Genomic DNA, 22,679 nt, shown 5'->3' on the forward strand with positions numbered 1-22,679 from the left:
ATTGTAGCTGGTGGGGAGGGTGGTAGCTCTTTCCACAGTGAACGAAGTGTTTGATGTGAGTGGATTTATTTCAAAACTGTAAGAGTGATTCATAGATTTTTTTTTTTTTTTTCTGGACACTGTAAGTACAGGTGTGTCTGGAGACTTCATTTAATGTGCTGTGTTGCCCTCTCTTTGCTGGTGTTGTGACTCAATCCCCTCTCCCCCCCCAGTATAAACAGATGTTACATTAAACGCTTGATAACCTTTTGCTAACCTGCTCGCATGGATACAGCTGTGCCCTGCTGACGCGTGTGGCATTATCCCCCCTTAGAGGTCCTGCAGGAAGGAGAGGTGGTCTGGATGCCCTGGAGCTTCCCTCGCTGGCCCACCTCCTGAGCTGCTCAGCTTCAGAGTTACCCACTTTGTGCAGCCCCTCACTGGGGAGGAGCTGTAGACCTCTCAGAGGGTCTATGATCTGCAAACTGGTGTGAGTTGGAGACTGCACCATGCTCGCTGTGTTGCGCACTCTCACACTGTCTCATCTCCCAGCCATCTTTAGGGGGTGTGTGTTGAATAAACATTTTGATGTTAAAATATGTTGCCTTAGATGCTTTCTTGCAAGTAAAGTAAGTGAAGGTCTCTTTCAGTCATGCCAGAATTAATTCTTGATGTGGGCTGCTATCATTAGATCAAATACTTGCATGTGCCACCTAATATGCAAAAGGTATTGGATAAATTGGTAGATGGTTGTGCCTTACTCTGATTTGAAGGATGACTTTCCAAAGTGGGACTCTTACTTAAATTAGTGGAAATAGCTAGGATAGAAATGCTCCAAGATTTTATATTATCTCTGAATTCTTCAAATGTTTTGTTTTAGTTTTTGTTTTCCTCAGGAATAAATAGAATCTCAAGCCACAGTTGTTGCGATGGGGATTTTGTAGATTATAAGAAAGTAAAGTATTTCCCCTGAATGTTCAGGGATGAGGTTATTTATCCCACTTTTCGCTGTGCAAAGGTAACTTGAAATGAGTAGTGACAGGGATGGAAAGATGTAGTTGCCAAGGTTGACTAATATTTCTTTTAAGCCTTCAGTGCTTCTAAGTATTGGATCTTGTAAGTATTCATACTATTCTACAATTTAAATGAGTTGAAAAGTAGTTTTTGAAGGTGCGTGACCATGCAAGAGTTATTAATGAATGGATGCTGATCTACTATGCTTCCCACTAAACTGAGGTTTAATTACTTGCAGACATGACTGAAAGAATTTTTCACAATGTTTTACTTTTAGAAGAATGCGTGAAACAGTAATATATTCCAGGTAGCATGTGATAATAAGGATGGAGACTTAAAGGTGACAGCAAAAAGAAGCAAAGGAGGTCACAGACTTCCCTTTAAAGGGACCTTTAAAGGTTCCTTGTTTTATACCTGTATATAAACTACTGTGTTGGAAGTTTAAAATGAGAATTTGGATTTTCGTTATTGTGGTAATACTGAACAGTTTTGGGGTGTTTGCTATGCCTAGTATTCAGCTTCAGTATGCCATGTTTAGTTAGCTGAAGAAAGGTGTGCCCAGTTGGGAGGTTGTATTATAAACACAGGGCTGGGAAGTGCTTTTGGCCATTTTACTTGATATTTCTTCCCCTGAAGCTTTCCCCTTCCTCCCATCTAACCGGTTATTTCTCTGATGATAAAGCAGCCTTTTATGAGGCCACCTTCATCTGGCTTTGCATAGTCCTGTGCTTCAGTGTCTGGGTAGATAGGTGGAAGTGTATTGAAAAGAATGAGGAAGGTCTCACTTATATTATTAAGGTCTTGAGTTTTGGGAAGGTGAAGTGGCTGCACAGTTGTTTTTTGGTGCAGCACACGACTACTGTGTACCAAGAGGAGCCTGTGAAGGCCAAAAGGACGCTGCTGCAGCTGCCATTTGGAGAGTTAACTCACCTGTGTTTGTGTAGCTGTACAGGGTGGGTGGGAGCTGTTTTAATTGTTTTCCTTCTGATATGAAGGTTTTGCCTTTGTTTCTTGGATGAGCTAACAAAATGAAAGAAAACGAGTCTTTCTGTTCCCACAACTGTTCAGTTACAAAGCAAAAAGTAGCACCTCATATTTCAGGCTAATGTGTTCCATAGTCTTGGATAGGGAAGTTACAGGTCTTGCTGTCCAGAACTGGATTAACCAGGTCTTGCATTTAATTGTGTTCTGGCCAAAAAGCTTTTATGTTCTGTCTTTTATCTACCTGTAAAGTTCCAGGCATGCGAAGGACCACTCAGCTTTTTGGAGGTACTGCTGCAGCCTGCCTTTGCTGCGAAGGAGGTTGGTGCCTGTCATAAGAAGGGTGTTTTGCTCCATTTGTGCTGACCTAGGGTGTCCAGGAGATACTCTGTCCTCTCCTGCTCCCCACCACGCTAAGCTGTGCTGCAGCAAGCTACTAAGTACCTGAATGCGTTACTGAAAACGGTGTGAGGAAATAAGAAAAAACTTATTTTTAGCACTGTTAGTGCTTTTTTTGTTTTTCTGTGATAGGGTGGAGGAGGGGGAAAAAAAAGGATTTTTCAATGAGGAGGCTTGCATGGTGTTTGTCGTACTGCGACTCTGAGATTTTTGACAAGTGAGTGTTTTAAAGCACCAAACAGCAGCCTTCAGATCAAGAATATGTTCTTACATTGCCTGAGGGGGAAACAAAACAGATGGCAAATTAATAAAAACTTGGGCTATAGATGTGAGCAGATAAGGAACTCTTCTAAGGACAATAAATAAAGTTAATTAAAGCCCACGCATCAAGTTCAGAAGTTTGTTGGTAATCTAGAAATAATACCCATTTTCCTGTCTTTCCCTCCTCTTCCACCTATTTCTTTTTCTTCCTGTTCATGTACAGCACTGAACTCCTAATCCGTCAGGCATTTTCTGCATTGATCCTCTTAAAAAATTAGTATTAGCCTATATATGAGGCAGGCCAAAGAGGATTGAACAATGTGCTGCAAAATTAGTACCCGTTGGCCTCATTGCAAGGACAGGCAGGTCCCCTCTCTGCGAAAGGGTGCTTTTGGTGCTGTGGTATGGCGTGGGCTTGGGAGGAGAAGAGGTGACGGATGGTCCATTGCGTGGAGGAGCGTGGTTTGTGCGTTCCTGCGCAGGGTTGTGCATGCCGAGCAGATGTGCCCGTGATGGAACGCTGATACAAAAGTGACTTAGGAAGTGTATGGAATTAGCAGAGTGGGAAGTCGTGACGTCCTTAGGGCATCTGGTTGCTCAGCTGAGCTGGGAGGCAGAAGAGGGATATGCAGAGCAGGGGAAAGTTTATGGAGGCAGGCATTTCTGCTGGGAAAGCAGGCAGGAGAGTAGAAACTTCTGCAGACTTCCTTAGCTCTCTGCTGGTATGCAACAGAGGCCAACTGGTGTCTGGAAGCTAAAGCAGGTCTGACAGGACTGCAGTGAGGTGAGACAGAGCGGGGAGGCTGTTGTTCCCCTGTGCTTGAATACGGGCAGATTTGCATGCGTTGCAAATGGCAGAGCGGGAGGAAAAGGGGGAAAAATGCATGAAACGTGATTATAGTTCTAGCTTTGTTCAAGAGTAGTTTTCGAGGGCAGGCTTTAACTGTGCTTCTGCTGAGTCTTTCCTCCTTCCCCCTGTATAAAGCAGGCATTCTTCTTGCCTCAAATAGTTGGTTTTTAGATGTATATGCTCAGTTGTGCTTGATATTTTTTTTTAATAAACAAATGATGCTTTATGAACTTTTCATTGTATATACAAAGAGATGCATAGAAAAGTGGAGGCTATTTTTTTTTTTAAAGAATGTCTTTGTTCTCGTTTCCACTGAAAGAGATAATGCATTATGATTGTTTGGTACTGGAAAAACAATGCAGGATGTAGGGGAGAGACCTAGAGATGTGAAAGTTCTTGGATTTGTATTTGAATTCTCTCTCAGTGTAAATTCAGTGTGTCTCCCCAGAGGGAGAATGGAACAATATAGACCTTTGTGGTTTTTTGGTTTTTGGTTTTTTTTTTTTTTTTTTAAAGCGTGCTATGAATTTATGACTTAAACCAGGTGATTGAGATTGTGCTTGGCTTTGCTTAGGTTTGTTGTACTTAAACTCCCAAGTTTGAAATACTTCAGAAGGAGCTAGCTGGCTCTTGCATTGTTTAGCATAAAATAGGCTAGTCAAAGTTTTTGTGAAGACACACTAAATTTGGTAATTTATCTCTATAAAATGCGCTATTGTACCTTCCCAGTTTGCAAGTTGTCTCCTTTGGCAGTAGGAAAGAATGAACTGGCTGTGTCTTGTGGTGTTTGGGAATGTCGTACACTGGTTTGTTCAAATTATCGTAACTTCTAAGAGTGTGTATTGGTACGATATTTTACAGGTGGGTTTCTCTGTGGTTTTACCTCATCCAGTAATGCTTGAATTTATTCAGAAGACATTTATAAAATCACATTTGAGAAATAAAATCCCAGTGTTAACGCAAGCAGAACACTTGCCTGTTCAGTGAAATTGTCTGAGATTCTTCTTGCTTACCCAAAGATGTAAGGAAGACAAAGTTTGTAGAAAGGTGCTACACCGTTCACTGGATCAACTGATATACATTGAGAAAGCGATGGGAATATAGACAGGCTTTTGGGCAATCAATCATTTCTCAATGTAATCTAATAAAATATTTATCACCCTTCTCTCTAAGCCCTGTCTTGGATGTTCTTGGTAGGCTCTGTAATTCTTGCCAGACATTGTAGTGTGGGCCATGAGATATTTCTGTGAGTAAATCTGTACTTAATTTGAGTATGGTAAGAATTGTCTGCAAAGCATTAAAAAACAGAGGAGTGTTCTGCATGCAGAAGTTAATAATCAAGGCCCTGACCTTGCTAGCAGGTTTGTGTGGGTGGAGCGTAGCTGAGGTTGGGGATGTGCCTGCAGAGGTTTACTGGTAGGACGGGGGCCGTGCACAACCATACTGCCATGAACTCTCAAAAAAAACCTCAAAAAACCCCAACAAAAAAAAATTACAGTAGTAACAGGGCAGTTTGTCATTTTGCATATAGAAGCCTGCTGGAGCAATGTTGTGCTCAAAGCTTTTTTTTCTCTACCCCATCTCTGTTGTTTCTTTTAACGAAAAGTGTGCAAAATGGCCAGAGGCAAGAAATTACACATTCCTGTTTGGACTCAGCAATTGCATATTTACTAAGGATTTGCTAGAGATGCATATTTATGCACACAAAGATCCCCTTCCTATTTGGCTGTAAACGTACCCTACCTGAAGGGTCCATTTGTCAGAAAATTAGTCGTCCATCAGAACTGTAGGTGTAAAGAAAATAAATAACATTGAAAGAACAAATCTCTCCGCCCCCCTTCCCCCCATGAACCTAAACCAAAAAAAGCCCTCTAAAAAGTATCTGTCTTTTGTTAAGGAGTAAGAATTAAATTTTTTTCCCTGTTAAAATCTAGTCTTATTTAGAAGAGAGAATGGCTTTTTTCTTGCAATTACTGGTATTGTTAAAAATCTGCAGATACATGTTTAGATGCTTGGCCCTATTGAAATAAGTTTACTATTCGGTTGAATTTGACTAGGTTTTTACTCCCTGTTGGTGAAACTGATAAACTGCCTTGAAGGGTCATCCTGAGTATCTGCTGGGTAAGTGAGACATATAATGACCTTTTCATTTCACTTTTGCACAGAAAGGAGTTGTGAGGGATTGTATGATAAATATGTAAGGCAGACCTTTTCACAGGCTTAAGAGCTTTCCTCTCTGTGCAATTCTATCTCCCCAAAGAATTAAAAAAAAACAAAAACACCAAACAACAAAAACCTAAACCATATGTATACGTTCACAGCATATTAATTGTTTAAAATATTTGACTAGCTATTTTCAATGAGGGTGGATACTACTGAAATATTTTTGTCTGCAAATATGCAAATAAGTAAAGTAATTCTAAGTGTAGCTTGAATCTCCTATTTTATGTGTAAAGGATTTATTATTACAATGACAGAGGGTGTGTCACATAAATCCCTATTTCATACGAACGCATAGGGCTGCGTAAATGAAATGTGCGTGTATTTGTATTTGCTCACAGAATTAAGATGCTGGTAAGGACACATTCTCAAATGGTTGAATTTTCCTATTTCAAATTGATAGGGTTTTTGGGGGGTTTGGGTGGGGTTTTTTTTGTTGTTTTTTGTTTGTTTTTGAAAAAAGGATCTGCTTGCATGTGCGCTGAAATGGGCCTCCTATGTGCATAAATTGATTGTGCATCAAATGGTACATGCTGCTATTCAGAAATTCCACTGAGGTTATTAAGAACTTCTTTTTCCTGCTTTAGTACTGACAGCCACCAGGGGAAAAAGTAACCATTATTCAGCGCCTGTCTTCTGTTCTCTAATTTAATTGTTGGCTTTTATGAGAGTTCAGTTCCTGTCGCTGCATGTCTGCCTCTGTTTTTCTTCATAGCTATGCCTTCATCTTCTGGAATAGGATGCAGATTTATTATATGTCAATTGCTCTGGAAAAAGAAATTTCTCGACAGATTATGAAATGATGCTTTTGATCAGGTGAAGCATCTGATGGCCTTTGCACTCTCTGGTTTCTGCTTAGTGTTTGCTGAGAAGGCAGTAGGCAGTGAAGATCATTTTGCTGCTGTATGAAGGATGGTGCCGAAATAGGTCTGGGAGCGCATCCAGGGGAAGGGGCGAGTGGAGCAGAAAAGCCGTTGAGCGCAAGTAGTTAACGTTTGTCTGTAGAAGGCGAATGGAGTCAGCTGTGCTAATTTCTATGCAATAAATGGGCTTTGGGAGTCAAAGGTGTTAATGTGACCCTGTCATTACATGGCGCTCGGTGGTGAGGGGAGCTTTGAGGTTCCCACAGAGAGATCTCGGCTGGAATATTTCCATGGCAACTGCCATCACTTACACATTTATAACCTTTGATTAAAGATACAAAAAGGAGGGGGAAACCTTTTAAACGTTACAAATGTAAAGCTTTAACTAGATCTTTCATTTTAACAATATCCCTTATTTACATTCCTTGGAGTGTGGAGGTTTTATAAGGAACACAGCTGTCCCTTCCCCATTTGGTACACTTCGAGATGACATTTCGGGGCAAATGTGATGTTCTGGAGATAGCTATATGACTTTGATCATAGCTGCACTGGCATTACTCCACCAGTTTAGTTGCTATTTATTTACATTAGTGTATTTCATACCAAAACTATACTTGAAGTCTATTATGCAAGCAGATTTGTCTCTCTGATAAAAGGGTTTGAGGAAAAAAAATGAGTCTGTTGAATAAAACTTTCTTTCAAAGAGAAGGAATGTGAGATATACCCTAAATTATAGTCTCAAGCAGTATAATGGCTGATACACAAAGCCTTATGCTAGTGGGGAGAGCAAGATGTTCCTGCAGAAACTCAGGCTTGCAAACTGTGTGGAAGGGCATGTTTATGCTTGGTGCATCTTCCCATCTCTCCCTCCTCTACCCCACCGGCATGTTCTTGAAGGTGTTTTACTTCATGCTGTGGTGGCCAGGTAGCAGTGCTGTGAAAGAAATGCTCTCTGTTCAGCTCAGGTATTGTCACATCTAATGCTGAGGTGCAGCATGTTGTGCTTTCAGGGAATTTCTTACTGCTGGAAGGCGGTAGAATTTTGGAAGCAAATTGACTAATTTTCCATTATATTTTTCTGTGTGTTTTTTTTTTTTTTTCCAACCTGCTGCTATTTTTTGAATCATCCTTGGAGAGATGGGGGAAACGCTGAATTTGCTAGTGGATTTCATGGTTATGCCAAAAGTTGAGCTGTATTGTCAGGACTGGTGCAGCGGGAGCTCTGAAGACGTATGAGATAAAGCTATATCCTGTGCCTGTAGTTGGGCAGCTGAAATTTGGTTTTGCTTTGGACTAATTGGTGCTGACTGTAGGTGAGGGCAGAAGTGGCTGACCATGACTGGCTTGGTGAGAGAACATGACAAATGTAAAGGGCTGTTTTGCTAGGACCGCGTGCTGAATTTCTCCCCTATTTCGCCATCACTTTTCTTTCAGGAGGAAGAGGTGTATAGTTATTGCTAAGCCTAATAGCTGGTGATCGGTAGTTTAAATGGACAGGGCTGGCTATGGTTGCCAGAACAGGGAGTTTTACTGCTGCAGATGTATTGTTCCATTTGAATTTCTAAGGCTGAGCACACTGTATGCTTATTAGTAGCCTCATGTGCCGCTTCTGCTGGGACTGTGAAGGGCCCTTCGTGCTGCTCCAGTACAAACCCTTAACATTCCTTGAGCAAGTTTTTAGTACTGAAAGACCTAGTTGGTTACTGTGGAAAGTTCATAACGACTGTGCAAACGCAACTGGAAAGTTCATGATACTTGGATATTTATAAGGATGCCCTCCATTAAAATAAAAAAAAAAAAAAGAAAGAAAAAGAAAACTTGGAGGAAAAATTAAAAGGAATTGTGAAATACTTTTTTTCATCCAGGCTAACTATAGATATTGATAGTGTTACTAATCCACACAATTTGGGGTTGGGAATAGTGTTCAGTAGCTGCTGTGATATGATTAAGTACTTCTGGCTACCCTGTGAAATAAAAGAAATAACTGATGCCTGCTTGGGATCTAAATGTGCTTTTGGAAAGTGGCAGCATACAGAGGACATCCTGATGGCAGTACTGTATGTTAAATGGACTTCTTGGCATAGTTACAGCATTTCACACCGTTTTATTGAATCAGAAATGTGTGCTTTTGGATTAGTCAGTCTTTTTTTTTTTTTTTTTTTTCTTCTCTTAATAGTCAGAGGATGAGGTGTCGCTTTGGCAAATTTTGTTTTTAACCAGAGTTAAACAACTGCATTTTAAAGCTGAAGCAACTATTGGATCAAGTTTCCTTACCACCTGAATACAAGACATGATGTGAGTGTATCCAGTTATACCCATCAAGAGGGTGGTCATTTGTCTTCTGATGGAAGAATGCTCTCAGTGAAGCACCAAAGTCACAAACCCCCTTTCTAAGGTGGTTTTGTTCTGGTGGTTACTGGCCAGAGAAGGAAAGTGGTGATGTTTTTGCCGGCTCCTGTGATGGGGTGGGAGAGCATTCCCATACCTGTCATATGGTGCGCGGAGAGTGGATTCAGACAGTGCTTGAGGAAGGAAAACCTTATTTGTTAGCGTGCTTCTCTATCATTTACAACTAAGTTTTTAACTGCTATTTTAGGGCCCTGAAAACTTGTTTAGGAGCTTTGTGAGGGTTCATGTCCTGTTTCATTGCTGAGAGAATAACAAGAAGCAAGCTCCAGATAAATAATGTTATTTGAAACTTCCTAAAATGCAGATAGAGGTGGGGAGCCAAGTTGCCAAAAATTAAGGATCTTGAAAGCTCATGTTGAAGTTTTAAGATGGGTACGTAAAATGCAGGACGGACCCTGATGGTCTGAACATGTGCTTCCAGTTGGAAAAGTGCTGCAGCAGCTTGAACCTGATATCTGGGCAGTTATGGCAATCAGTTCATCCAGATCCTGAAGGGTTTGTCTGGATAAAGCTCAGCTGGAACAGATATGTATCTAGAAGATAATATTGTAGCCTTTATTCAGAGTTTGCATGTTTTTATGTTGGCTTCTGAAAAAAGAGCAGTGTAGATTTTTAATGTCATACGTTCATTGCTGCCAGGAGCACTGTGAAAATGTTTGTTTAGATGTCTGTATAGGGTTGTGATGGCTGCAGTGACTTCAAAAGTTCTTCAGATGTGATCAAATGACTTCAGTAGGCTTTTTAGAGCTCCTTCCTGCAGTGTTGAAAATCCTTTGTGATTACATGATTTCAGGATGTTTGAGCCTTGAGTTTTAAGATTTTATACACTTCAAAATTGTAAATGTGATATTAATACTGAGATACTACATTTAGTTATCCAGGTGATGTGCTGTTACTTTTTTCTTTACTTATTGCTGCCTGTGAGTGTGCCTTCCCTTCACAGACAGAGGAACCTTTGGTTAGGGTTAAAATTAATCAAATATTGACAGTAAAGCCATAAGCATTTTATAGGCTGTACTATCTAATACTGCCATACATTAAGATTCTTGTGGGAAGCAAAAAAAAAAAGTTTTATTGCTGAGGTACTGACAATGGTGATGCCTATTGATTTCAGCATTCGAAGAGGAAAAATACAGAGTTCTGCGCCACTGTGTCTGTTTCAGCAAATCACTTTTTGAAAATGTATTGATGGAACTATTTGTACTGTTGTGAGCCAGAACAACGTCAGGTGGGTACTGCCTGTACTGGAACAAGCTACTTTATTGTTTCCTGAATCATCCTGAGCATAGGAATGTGAAGGACAAAACTGTAATGAAACCGGATGATTATCTCTTTTCACTCAAAGAGAAGAGCTGCAGCTAAAATTCAATTTCATTTTAAATCTTCATGCTTTATTTCCTTTGCTTCAAAGCAGTTGATAAAAACATAGTTGATGCTTTACTTTTAAAGACAAGTGTATTCCATGGGACTTAATTTTAATTAAGCCTGAATTCTAAAACTGCTTTAGTAAAAATTTTAGTATCAAACTGCTTAGATGCATCAGTAGAGCAAAGTTGTTATTTTAGTTAATTTTTAGCGACTACTATATGTAGGTTGTGTAAATTGGGTTATATGTGTAGCATTTCTAACACCTAGGACAGAGAAGAATTGTACATAAAGTTTGATTTTTTTGGCTGCCTAAAATTCCTAATGCTGTCACGTACAACAAACGTACACATAGCCGTCTGTTCTCTTTGCAAATGATGTGCTGCAGATAGCCACATTGGCACAGATTTTCGAGGCTCATCACGCTGAACCAACAGTGGGAAGCGTGCCAGAGGGTTAAGCGTGTAGGCAGGGCATGCGATCTCCAGCACAGCACCAGCAGTGCAACGATTGTCTTTTTTGGGGGGGGGGGGCTCGGAGGGCGGGGAGCTCTGTTGTGCTTTTTAAAGTTTGTGCAACAGTCCCTCAAAACCTGGTATTTATATTGCTACTTTTTGGTGCTTGGGTTTGTGACAGAGGTAGGGAGTGGGAGGGTGAAAGCTGTTCGCTTTCATTAAATGCGCAGCAAAATGCAGAATTCAGCAGAGGCTCTGCCTCGTTAGCCCAGCTGTCAGCCTTTACTCATAGGAGTAAAGTACTTGTGCTTGTGTTGGCGTCGGGCTTTGTGGCAGGTGGAAGTTGGAGTTGGCTGGAAGAGCCGAGTGTTTGCTGCAGGGATTGTGGAAACCTGCTGGACTGCAGCTGTAACCCCTGCTCGGCTCTTTGGCAGGAGGACAGAGCGATCTGGTCCAGAGCCTGGGGTCAGCTACTCAGGCTTTTACGTCTCCGAGAGGCGTGTGGAACAGCTTGGCTCAGAAATCGGTAAAGGAGAAGAAACTGATAGCAGTGAAGATCAGGAACGAAGCTTTATGCCTCTTATTGTGGCCACCTGCAGAGCTGAAAACATGTTTGTGAGCTTTAATGCGTGTTGTGTAACGGCTGGCTCTGTACACGGGGGTCACGTAGACGTGCATTTTACAGGAATATATTGATTAATAATCAAGGAAGTGGTCCAGTGTGAACTGGAGACTGTTAAAAACACAGGCTTTTCAGTAGCACTTCCCGTCTCAGCTCTGTCTACTGAAATAATGCAGTTTATTTTGTTTCTCAACTTGAATGTTTTAAGCTCTCTCTCAGCAAAACTTACTTGCAGTCAACCTTTCTTTATCTGCTTACATTGCCGCTGCGTTTTTTCCACTTCTTAAGTTTATGAGCTTGCCTATGATCATTTGAAGGTTATAAAGCACTTCTTATGTCGGATGTCCCAAAGCAAGGATTGCTTTCTCCATTTTCAAAACTCCTTGCTTTCCTTTTAGTACCTAATTATACTTGTTTTTCAGAGTTTGTGAAGAGGTTTGAAAGTTTCTGTGTGACTGTGATGTGGGATGGACCAAAGGCAGTTTAATCTTCTATAGTTGATGGAAATGTGAGCTTTTAAAAATGTTCAGGAAGCAGAGAAGAAAGCAAGCTGAGATTTAACTGAATTGTTGAGAGGTTGTGTTGGAGATTATGAAGGCTCCTGAAACTTTCATCCCAACAATCAAACGCTGTCTAATGTAACCACATTAGGTAGTTCTCTTTGTGTGGAGAGGAGGGACTTGAGGGTTGGGAAAGGATAGTGTTTGTCACTTTCTCAATGAATGACTTCCATTTCCTGCAAAAATCTGAAGATGTGAGGCTCAAGCGTAATTGATGGTTTTACAGTACTACCAGGGCTGTTGTATTCTGATGGCTTTCAAGAGGCCCAAGCAGAGCTTTGGTGTGTTGAGGGTTTGTGGTATATAAATACGTGTGAGAGACATGGTCCCTTCCTTCAGAAGTTTACGGCGTACTTTGAAACAAGGAGAAAGTGAGTCTTATGGAAGGAGGAGAAGCAGAACCTGGAAGAGTGGGTTAAGGATAACTTGTGTGGTCCTGCTGCATCCAGCCTTCAGCTGTTGTACCTGAAAATTATTTCCTGTGAGCCTTGCTGCAGATATGGATCCCAAATGCGTGGGGGAGAGAAAGGGGGCGGTAGCTGTTACTGGTGTACTGAATAAGCTGCAAAATGAAATGGGTGTGGGGCAGGGAATATGAGCGTCAGCCCCAGGTTTGAGCTGTCTGGCTCTGTGTCAAATGTGGAGGGCGAATAGCTAGCAAGGGCGCAGAGTTGGGAAGGGTGGAAAACGGGATAAAAAGAAACAAGGAGCGGATTTAAGTGTCCTCACAGAAAAGACTATTTTGGTGGCTCCTTGAGAATTAGGATGGTGAGGATCACATCTAGATTTTCTTTTTCAAGTAAATGTGTGATGCGGAGAAGAGAAGGTGCCTTGTTTTGAGGAAACACAGCCGTTCAAATTCTAGATACTGATGTTTTGTTCTGGAGTGAAACTACAGCAGGGGTTACTGATCTGATGAAAGCTGAAATTTGTATTATTCCAATTCACATACTTCCTTCCTGGTATACCCACTGCGAGTGTATTAGCAAAGCCCATGAGCATGTTTTTTCTCTCCATCTCTCCAATTTAGTGAAACATAGATACCTAGTTTTATTTTCTAAAGTATTTCTGCAGAGAGGTAAATTCATCCCATTTTGTAAATCTAGTGTAATTTTACTGGTATCGTTTCTCTGCCAGGGCATGAGAACTTGCAAACATACTGCTGCTTATTACCATGTTCACCCTGTGATAAAAATTAAGAGAACACAATTGATTATTGCTTGCGGATGTGTATCTAGGTATACCAAGCGTGTTGCGAGTTCATTTCTACAAATGGATTTTCCCTGAGGTTTGCATACAGGCTGCATTGATTGATTCTTGGCGATAGCTGTATTGATAAGCTAAGTCATAACAGGCAGCTGGTGTAATAGTGCAAAGTGGGGTTTTGGAGGGCAGCCTTATTGGAATATGGTTCTCATTAGGGGAGAGCACTGCATTTTAAGTCATTTTAGTTCTTGATGTTGCAGTAGCGCCTTGTGGAGACGGTGTGATTACTCCGGGGAGAAGGTGGAAATGCCTCACATCACTCAGCTGTCCTCCTGCTGATTAAGGAGTGACACTGTCCGAGATGCCTTTCGGAGGCAGGCAATTATTTTCAGCCAGAGAGATGTTAACCAAGAACTGAAGCCTTAGGGGAGGAAAGGGTGAGCAGGGCTGGAGTGGGAGGGGGGCACTCACAAAACACGTAAGATTTACTTTGCTGCTTCTAAGTGTTGGTCTCACTTTAGAAAGCTCTCACCATTTGCATAGTGAAGCGTTTAGTGCTCGCGGCTGACTCTGCGCAGAGCTAACTGTTCTGTGCTCCATATTGTTATTTTTACACTTGCTTAAATATAAAACAATATAGATAAACATAAAACAATATAAACCAAATATAGTTAGTGAGACCAGCATCGACGCTTTTTATTCTTGCCTCTCTTTTCAGATAGTATTGGTTTTTTTTGTTTTGATTTTGTTTTAATATTGATCCAAAATCGAGTTTTAATGAGCAAAGGGATTTATATGCAGCAGGCTGCTGCCATGCGCTCATTATTTTTGTGGCAGACTTGTTACTTGATGACAAAATTCAGGCCATTGCCTGCTGCTCAAGGCAACCTTTTGCTACAGTCTTTGTAAGAGAGCTGTGAGAACAGCCATGCAGCTTGGGTTGCAGGTAAGAAATTAATTTTTTAGATACTTTCTAAGGCAGCCTAAATTGAAAGCTCATGTAAAGGTTCTTTATCAAGTAAATTAGTTGTTACATTAGGGAATAATTTAGTAGCAGCAGAAAATAATTGTCTTAACTTGCAAAGTGCTGTAGTCTAGGCTCCAAATAAGAGACGTTTACATATACTGTTGTCACTGTTGACTGACTGACTTTATTACATCATAACTAACATTGAAGCTGTTTGAATTACTCAGCAGATTGAGACTTCTTCAACTGACTTTGAGTCATATTGCCTATGTGGAGATTAATTGTAAATGATCTTATGTTTATGTGTACATTGGAGAGGGATCTGTTTCTCTGACTAGTCTTCTTAATTTCTGTAACAGCCTTGGTCCAGCTGGAGCGTACTCAGACGCATACGCGTAGGTGTAGTCCACGTGAACAGCAGTGCCTCAGTGTTGTTGTGATACGAACTGTTGGGAAGCTGTCTTTTTTTGTTGGTACGTTGTAGATAGATACTGCATGCTTTCCATTGTCATACAGCTGAAATATGAGGAATTAACGAAATAAAAACCTTTTGGTGGGTGTACTGTGTAAATTGTAGCTGAACAGGCAACTGCTTTGATTACACTGTGAGTGTGCAAAACTGTAGTTTGAACCTTGAGATCTGTTTTGAAGACACCAGGCTTTGAAGTGGTCTGCGTTAGTGTATACAGAATAATCTGTGTTTGTAAAAGGCAACCTTTTGCTACGGTCTTTGTAAGCAGTTGAATATCAGAATTTTTCTCCCAAAGAACAGCCCTGCTGAAGTTAGAAGAATAAATGGGGGGTGGATGGGGACAGGGATAGACCTCAGTTGTGGTTGTGCTCTGGAGGGTATTACTAGGTTTTCTGGTTATTGCTATTAAATCATGCTGACACTTCTGTTTTTTATTTGAATTTAGGGTATGTGTTGCATAACTAGCATATGCTTTTTCTGTTTTTGTTTTTGTTTTTTTTTTTTTTCTTCTCATTTTAAATTTAACTGTACCTTGATTATCTGCATCACTGAAGCTCGCTTGAATAAATGAAGGAAACTCGCTCCACACAAATCCAGAATCAGTAGGGTGTTGTTTGCAAATATGTGCAAAACAAAAGGGAAACCAAGAGTAAAATCTGCCTTTTAGGAGACATCAGAATAATCTTTCATGGTTCTAAAAGTTCCGTTTTCCTGAATAACAAGAATCTATTAAATACTGAAAGGATGCCGTTACATTTTAATGACATTGATGCTTTGTCTAATAAGAAACAGAAAACAAAAGGGGAGGGGAATTTGTGAGCATCTTGAGAAGCTAAGACTTTTAAGTAGAAATTTGCCTTATGTTCAGTTAACAGTTCTTTAATTTTTTTTTTTTTAAATCTGTTGAAACTTTTCATTACTTTGGTTGAGGTCTAAGGGTACATATTAATTCTTAATCTTTTTTGTTGAATTCGGTCAGGAAAAGAAAGAACTGTCACACTAAGAAAAAAGTACATTAAGAGAAATGAACCTTTGTCACTTTGGGTTGCTTTGTGGTGGCTAGCCTTGTACTGCTGTCTGAGGCTTGATGTGTTGAAATGACTTTTCCCTTCCTGATATTAAAAAAACCCCAAACGTGTGTGTATATATATTTCTATATCTGGGGAGATGAGCAGATAGCAGACACACTAAGAGCTGAGGATGTAGAGTGCAGAATGGGGAAGGTTTTTACAGTAAGTGAGACCGTGGGTTGGACAAAGAATTGGATAACTCTCTCATGGAAGTTCACCTTTGTTGAGAAGGGAGTTTTTCCTCAAAAATGTTGTGACTGAGTAAATGGTGGCCGTGGTTCGGGGCGCAGCGAGCGCAGGATGGGTGCAGGCAGGAGAGCAGTGTTTGGCCCTGAAGGTGGTAGGTCCCTCAGAAAGAGTATGTCGTAGCAAGCTTTTTTTCTTGGTCTTGGTTTGGCTTTCAGGGCTGTTGGGAGATGGGGGTTGTTCTCGTGGGTGCAGTTGGCTTTTCTCTGCACTCAGCCTGAGTGACTCGAGAGGGTGGTCCCATGTGTCTGTGGGAGTTGTGTATGATACACACCTGCTTTTCTCCTGAATGGCCAAAAACAGACACATGGTGGAATTTTGGGGGATGGTAAGCTGATAGTTCTGATCCAGAGTCTTTGGTGTCTTGCTCTGCGGTTGGTGCTGCTCTCCCCACTTTCTCTCCGAGTACATAGCTGTGTCTATGTAGCTGTGTCTGCTTTTCCCTTCATCTTTCCTTTCTTTTTAAGCTAATCAGGTGCCATGTGACTGGTGTCTTGTGTAACTTACTCTTTCTAGGGCCTGGTTTATTAATGCACTTCGGTACAGACTATTCTGCCTTTGCTTTTGTACCTGTCCCTGACGTTGTAATTAGTTTTCCCCTGAGCTCTGCAGGCAGTGGAATCCAGGGGCAAAGCTACCAGTGCTGCCGAGTGGCTCAGCAGGTCCTCTGCTGACCCGGTGGCCGTGGCTGCTGCCACGAGAGCCTTGCTGGGACCCCTGCCTGCTGCCGGCGGGTTCTGCTGCCAGCCTGCCCACGGGCTGCTCCCGGGGAGCCGGCGGGCGCCCAGACAGGCTGTCACGGGTGCTTCACATGGGGGGGGCCTGATGGGCTGCCCGGGGTGTCCGGCGGTAAACCGCAACACGAGGTAGCAAGGAGAAATGAGAGTGTTCCTCACGTTCTCATGTTAAAGTTGTGTCCCCTTCCACTGCTGCTCTTTTTTTTTTTTTTTTTTTTTTTACAAGCCACAAATCCATGTATTTGCAATGCATTTTCTCATGATGCGGTTTTTATTTGTGTACTGAAAATTGCGGCAGAGTTGTGCTGTAAGTACAAGTACAAGCTGAAGAAGCGTAGATGCAGATTTGGAGTGGACAGCGTTCAGACTTCCTCTTTTCACGATTCTGTTGAGCTAAAAAGTTAAAACAATGAAGAGAGGTTTCTGGTTACTATGTATAAAACTGTGTTTTTCTTATTAATGAAATGTGGCTAACCAAGTAGGTGGCATCTGCTAGGAGAAAGGGTGACTAGGAGATGGATGTATCAAAGATCAGTTTTATGACTTTGCTTTATAGACCAGCTATTTAACATAGTGCAGTAAAACCTAGCAATTTCAGCAATTCAGAAGAATCCTGGCAGTTTCACATTGTTTTCTTGCGTGGACAAAGTAGCTATTGTTCTTCTGGTTGTTGCTGTTTGCCTTCTTCAATGTGAAATAAGGCCCACAAGAACTGCTGTGAAACTAAGGATCTCTTTTGAAAGAATCACAAACGTTTGGGATTAGTCCGGCATTGCTTCAGCAGCGTGAACAAGGACCAAATGGGGGTGTGCAGCACAGCATGCCAGAGCAGGAGCCAGTGGTGCATGCTGGCTTTCGCAGTTAAAACGGCTTGTAAAAATAATGCTGACAAAGTTGCCCCAATTGCATGAGCTTCCAGAGATGCAAACAATCAAGAGGGTTGGGGAGGGCTACCTTGGCTGAAGTGCCACATTTTGTTCAACCCCTGGAAAGCCGCGGCATAACCCAATACAAAGTGAAGAAGCTTGTTTTTAAAAGTTTTAGGGGATTTTAGGTGTTAGCCTCGTGATTGTGAAATGTAAGTTATGTGGACAGCAGAAACCTGCAGTTTGAATCTTACAACTGGGAGGGAAATTTTCAAAAAGCTCAATAATGTAAGGTGCTTAAATTTGCCCAAAAGACCAAAGTAAAATGAGTGCATAACCTGATTTTCATGGCTGTTACATTTTCTCCTTTTATATTAAATGTTACTTTAAACTTTAAAGGCATTGGTCAATTTAAAAAGTCTGTACCTTTCTGAAGTGTTTTTTATAAATATAAGTAATTATATATATATATATTAATATATATTATAGTACCTAACATGTAATATATACTAATATATTATTATAAGTAATTATAGTAATTACATTATTAATCATGTAAATACAAATTTTCTTGTCTGGAAATCTAGTGGAGGACAGGATCCTGAAGGGCCTTATTTGCTTGAAGTTCAGATGTTATTCTGAGGACGCATGAGGAACTTCAAGAAGAAATAACAGGTTATACCTGTTTCTTTGATTTGAGAAGCTACTAGTTACAAGCTCAGGAATCCTACAGCTCTTATTATAGGATCTGCCTTCTTGCTTGGGGTATGTGGGTGACAGAAGCAGAAGAGATATTTCAGGAGGCAGTCAAGGATGGATGGAGAAGAAAAGCTGCTTGAGCTCCGTGCCAACTGGTCAGGTGTTGTGTATCTTTCAAGGGGATGGGGATTAATTATTTCCTGAAGGGACCACTGGTGCCTTCAGAGGCTCGAGGCTTGCAGGGCTGCTGGAGGGTATGTTTGACTCTATGTTAAGAGTAGCACTTCCACACCAGGCAGTAGATCAATGGTCCTACCCTATTTGAGAATTTGCTTGTGGGGGGAAGGACTGACAGGGGAAGAAAGGTCCTTAGTTTGTGCTGGCACATGGCTGTTGGCTTCAGTCTGGCAGATGATTTCCAGAGCGATGGGTTCTCCTAGTGTGTTTTCAGTAATCCTTCAGCCCCTGTGTCTTCGTCAGAGTACTGACAGTGGGAGCACAAATGCTTTGGTTGAATGATAATCTGGGCAGAGATGTATGGTACCAAGAAGGATCAGAGAGTTCCTCCAAACCAGGTTGCTACTGCAGGCCAAACACCACATACTGCTGCTCTCCTGTTGCTCCAGACCGTCCCAGACGGCTTCAGATCCTGCGTGAAGTTTTAAGAGAAACTTTTCTGAGGTCTGGTGTGCATGCAGAACACAGTGTCTTGAGGCTGAAATTTACCTTCCCATTAATTCAGTTTTAAAGTTTATTGCTTTCCTGGCCTACAATGAGATTTTTTTCCACATGGGATTTCTCATGAAGGCTCTAAATTACCGTGTGCAATTTGGGGAGTTCCCTTTGTGTTACCTTCAGCTGATGTTCTGTCAGTGTACTTACGTTGTAATTTTTATTGTGTTATAATTGCTGTTTATGAATTACACCTGCACTATGCTAGAGGTTATCTAGAAATTGAGAAGTAAATGGCATAGCGCAGTGTAAGCATAATGAATGAAATAAATGTGTACTGAGACACTGCCTTTGCATTGCTGTGAAAATGTCTCTCAGTTAAATATGCAAAAATATGCAGAGAGAACATTTGTAATAATGCCATGCAAGGATGAAGGAGTTAATATGGAGAACTTGTACCGGAATGATTCATGGCAAATAAAAGCAGACTTAAGTTGTGTATACAATCAAAGAGAAATTAAGATTTTTTTTTTTCAAAATAATTTTCAGATGGGTGACTGAGTAGAGCTTTGCTCTATAATGACTAGACATTATATTTCCAAAGGACTTATGTACTGATGCTTGGGTTTAGCTTCCAACTCGGTAATTGGTTGGGCAGAGTCATAATGAGAAAAATCTGTGCTTTAATGATGAATTTTTTTTTTTTTTTTTTTTTTGCGGAAGAATAGAGAAATGCATTCAAAATGGCCAGAAGGCTGATGGCTGCCTTGATCTATGTTGTCTCGTCTGTCTGAGGTATATACCTGAACTCTCTTTCTGAGCACTGCATGGGATTGTGAGGTTTTCTGTTTTTAAGGGAGCAGTGCTTGGATCAGCAGGCAGTTGAACGGGTTCCTGCCCAGAAAAGGGGTTATGCTGCAGAGGCATGTATGCTACTGCTGCAGCCATGCTGCAGCTTTTGTTGCTTCTGGATCTTCTAGCTACAGCTGCGTTGTAGAAATATTCAGCAAATATATAAAAAGTTAGAGGAAGAATCTTGATAAAGCCATGCAAACATCTTGGGGAAAACAGTTTTATTGTCCCAGAATTACAGGGGGTGGTACCCTGCCTGTCCTTTCAGTGCCTACTCTTTTGCCCAAGACAAAGGGGTGGTGAGGCGGGGTGGTAAGCTTCGGCTTGTCGGAGGTGAAAAGATAACCTGATGAAAAAAGTAACCCAGTACTTCCCCAAAGAAAAGCAAATTAAAGGTATTACCTCATCTCCTGAGTAACATGGACATCTAGAATGACTGGGTGAAATTCTGTACCAAGCCCTGGAGTTTGTTTGCTACTCTCATTTTCCCCATCTAGAAAATGGATCTCTTCTCATTTTGTTTTTAATGATTGCAAATCCCCCATGTCATCTTATTTCCAATGGTTAATTACGCTCTGCCTTGAGAGTCTGCACTTTTTATTGTTGATCTTCAGTTTCTGGCTGCTGGATCTTTTCAGTACTTTATTAAATGAAAGACTGTGCTATTCAATATCATATTCTCTTATAACCATGGCAAGCTCAAAGTTGCTTGCATGTTGCCTTGACTGTAATAAGTAGGGTTTTTTTTCTTAAGCAAATGGTTTACTGTTGAAATTGTTCATCTCTGTGTTCACAGATGTGTATAATTGTCTGTCATGTGTAGTGTTAAAATTCCAGAATATAGTGTTGCAAAGCTGGAAGTCTTCAAATATTGTAAAATGAGATTGTAGAAAAGAATAAATGACTGAGCAAAATCAGTAATAAATCTTTCTTTTTTTTCTGTTGGATTATTAAATGTTTTAAATGCAATGCTAAGTAGCTCACCACCTAAAAGCACAGTCCTCGAACAATCAACCTGATGATTTGGTTTTAAGCAAATAATTAATTTTGCTTCTTTTACCTGTCTGAGAGGGCTGGAGGGAAGGATGGGTGATCTTGTTATTGAGTGGACTAGTTAAATAACCTAGGCTCTTTACACTGTAACTAATATTAATGCCAAATAACTCTGTGAATGAATTTGTTTTTACTTAGTGTGTGTCGAGAGCTGTAGTAGTTGCATGCTATATTAAACATGAAAACAGTGTTTAAATACAGGTGGAGTAGGAATTTCTGAACCAGCAAGCGCAGCAAAACTTGAATTAAGCTTCTTGTTCAATTAATTGCACGTTGGCAAGTGTATCCTAACCTGTGAGCTGGAGCCATGTGGTCTGCTGCCTCTCCTCCTGGTAAAAATAAAACGACCGTATACCTTCAGCAAACTCGGCCCATGTCTGCTTTAAGTCATAGTTTTGCTAGCAAGTGGGAGGGGGTGTTTTAAAGAAGAACCAAGCCCCAATGGGAACAGCGCTTGACCTGTGATGGGCAGCAGAGGCTTGGGGCAGCGGTTGACAGAGTATGTGGTGGTTGGAGTTGGGATTGGGGTCCCCAAAGATGTGAGGTGGAGCAAAAGCTGCTTGGTGCATTGCCTGTAAGGCATGCTTTGGCAGTGAAGCCGAAGCCCTAATTCTGAAGCAATAACCTTTTATTGAGCTTTTCTAGAATATTTATTTTAGTATAGGGAACAGTTGCTCTGCTCCTGATTGCATTTTTTTTTTTTTTCAATTGATCTTACCTTGAAGTGTGTTTCTGAACCCGGGACCGACTTTGGTTAGTTTGTGAAAAGCTTTACAGACAGGTGTGTATACAATCAGTTTAGGTGGAGGAAACCATTGCTAGCAGTTGTGTAAAACTGTTCATGCAGATGATGCTGACTTGCAATGGAAACACACACTCCTGTACTTATACACTTAACTTCATGATGCTAATGTGCTTAAGTGGTGATTCTCACAAGATTTACGTATGCAGTCTCAAGTGTCCTCCTTTACAGTAGCTTTTCATGACATACAGTCTGTTTTTTCAGCACAATTTACCTTGACGTTTACTTGAGTAGGGTTTGCTGTTGAAAAGGGTATTTTAGCTATCTTATCGTAAGGTTTACAAAAGAATTGCGTTTAATTGCTTGCACTGAAGTGCTCACCCCTCCCCACTTGCACACACTCTGCCCATGAAATGTGTTAATCCCCTCCTGCCCTCCCCCCATTGAAGAAGCCTGATACATTTCCTTTTGCATTAGTTAGGCCTTCTGGGAAATACATGCAGAAATAAAAGGCTTTTCTATAGCCCTTTCTCCCTCAGGAATGCATAGAAACCAGCTTCTTGGATCTGGTCCACAAACCTGAAACTTGATTTTGGGGGGGTGTGTGGGGTGTGAGGGAATCTATAATCCTGTGCACATGTTACTCAGACAGTCCTAATTACAAATTGAGGTAGAGTTAGAGGATCTCATAAGATCTCATGGTACTTTAAAAAAAAATAAAAAAATCATGTTCTTTATTTGCACTCTGTATGTTGTGCTGAGGTTGTTTCCAAAGCAGGTATTTAAAGCTATGACCTTTTAAAAGCTTTGTGACCTTTGTTTGTCCTTCATCTTTATTAGCAGTGTGCACCCAGTCAGTCTATGTAGAGAGGCTTATTTTGTTTACAAAGATTACTCAAGTAGGGTGATGTTTCTCCAGAGTACCAGACTCTTTACCTTAACTGTAGCAAGAAATGTGCCCTTTGCCTTGGGATGACTGTTCATGCATTCCAGTTATGCATGCATGAAAACCCATGAGAAAAGGTACTGCAGGTTTTTACAGTGGTATCGATATATTGATAATTGATATCCATACTGTACCACAGGCAGAAAGGGCAGGCTGAGCCTGGTGTGCTTTTT

This window comes from Vanellus vanellus (assembly GCF_965231255.1).
Source record: "Vanellus vanellus genome assembly, chromosome: Z".
Lineage (NCBI taxonomy): Eukaryota > Metazoa > Chordata > Aves > Charadriiformes > Charadriidae > Vanellus > Vanellus vanellus.